General features: G+C 41.0%; 1 non-coding gene across 1 annotated transcript; it reads right to left on the reverse strand.

The window, feature by feature from the left end:
• Positions 1–1,401: 1,401 nt before the first annotated feature.
• On the reverse strand, positions 1,402–1,472 carry TRNAG-GCC (transfer RNA glycine (anticodon GCC)). The gene has a single exon. It is a non-coding gene; the product is annotated as a tRNA-Gly (tRNA).
• Between the last annotated feature and the right edge of the window lie 737 nt (positions 1,473–2,209).

A 2,209-nucleotide genomic window follows, 5' to 3' on the forward strand; every position in this document is an offset into this window, starting at 1 on the left:
AAAAGTTGTGTCCTCAATTCAAGGCCGCACGCAACTGCTCGAAAGATCCAAGTTCCTGGAGTGGCTGGCAGAAAACTCCCCCCATATGATTTGGAATCCGTACCTCCTACAGGAGATCGGTAGTAAAATGTGTTGCTGACTGATGAAATGGAAAGGAAATGATGTATAAATGATGTATCATCTTGTTCTGTCCGTAAATAGCAGCCACTTGTCTAAAAGGGGGCCGAAATTTCTATTAGGTTCGATGTAACCGGTTATAACACTCCTAAACCTCTTGACCCCAGTAACCCAAAACACTTCTTTTGCTGTTACTAGAAAAGTGATTATCTCTCTGCTGCTTCAGAATAACTGTCTTGCATTGACGGGATTCATTAAACCAGTGGTTCTTAGCCATCTTTAAGTCAGGACCCCTTCGAGAATCTGGTGAAAGCTATGAACCCATTCCCTACAAAAATGCACATAAACACAGCATTTTGCATACAATTAATATACTTTATTTTACTGAAACCTACCACACGCACTGTATGACATAAGCAAAGTACAAAACGCACTATACAAGAATTATGTTTCTCACTGTTTTTCATGTAAAAACTAATGGCCACTCGATGAAAAAATGAAATACATCCAACTTTTGCAAATTAAACCAAACAAAACTTTTAATCAGCTCGAAATTTCATTTCAATGTTGTTTGGCCTGAATAAGGAGACGAAATGTGGAGTGGTCTTTAGCAAGGCAACACCCATAACATCGTTGACATCCAGTTGATTTCTTCTTTTCGTTTTGATAGAAACAAGCGCTGAAAACCTTGACCCACAAAGGTATGTGGTAGCAAACGTAATCAGTGCACCAAAAGCTCGCTTTGTCAGACGAGGGTAGGCTTGTGTCAACGAACAGCAGAATTTTTCAAGAGTCTTCGAGTTCTTTTTTTTCCTTTTCAGCTAATGATGCCAAACGGCATCATGCAATAACGCTAAATTGTTCTCAATTATTCTGACCTTCATGGACCCCCTAAAGCCCATCTATGAACCCCGAAGGGGTCCATGAACCCCAGGTTAAGAACCCGTGCACTACAGGCTGGGATTGATGACCCTGCTTTGTATTGATGAATTTACTATGTTACTTTCTTGTGGGGAATGGAGTCCTTCATTGAATGCCAAACAGGCCGATAGCACATACTTTGGCTATAATCCTGTATTGCATACCACGACACCTTCATGTCATGAAACTACTACTTCATCCTTGCTGAACATACAGGCCTTCATTCCACCTGAAGCCACCTTTCAGCACATAGGATCCTGTTGCACTTTGTCCTTGCTAAATATCCAGTCCTTTCTTCCATCCCCTAGTCTTTCACCATCTGATTGTGCCAGATACAGTCTTGAACTCATTGGGTTCAAAACGTGCATCGGCCGGGAATCGAACCCGGGCCTCCCGCGTGGCAGGCGAGAATTCTACCACTGAACCACCGATGCTCATGAAATCATACGGAAAAACGTGAATTTGACGTTCTCCAGAAGTCCCGAGTCACGGTTGCTTTCTCCCCGTCACGAGAGTTCAGCTCAAGTCAGCCCTGCATTGTGTTGCATTCGTTTTCTGCACTTAAGGGATAATTAAACAAAAGATGAAGAAATGGGCTCTGTATACTGTATATATATGAGTATATCATAAGAGTATGTGCATGTTGCATATGTATATGTATGCACGCCTGTATACATATACCCATATCTTGATACACGCGTACCTATCCTGTACGCTCAGTATGTCTATGGCTACATGTGCGTGAATGTATACATATATAGGTGTGTGTATGTGTGCATTTGATCCTCTTTCTGCGTACGTCTTTACATACGTGTGTATCCATGAACCACTTTACTCATCTCAAAACATGTAATGATAATTACTGTAACAAATTTGTACGATGTATGGGCCATTGTATGTCTTTGTTCATTATTGTGCTTGTAATGATAATTACTTCTATACCTTCTATGCCCTGCGATACCGATTTTTGTTTTCTCGTGCTCACATGCACTCTTCAGTGCTTCGCCTTCAAGTACAGTGCTCCCCAGAGTTTTGCGGCTTATATTGACTGGTAAATAAAGAACCTAAATTAAAGAAAACAACCAATCATTTGAAAAATAACCAAACTAAAGAATGATAGAAGAGCATCGGGAAAAGAACTACGCTAGAAGGAGAAGGAGAAATAGGAAAG

The sequence above is a fragment of the Coenobita brevimanus genome, chromosome 8 (genome assembly GCF_032717465.1).
Source record: "Coenobita brevimanus isolate Jiangsu-jjx chromosome 8, ASM3271746v2, whole genome shotgun sequence".
NCBI lineage: Eukaryota > Metazoa > Arthropoda > Malacostraca > Decapoda > Coenobitidae > Coenobita > Coenobita brevimanus.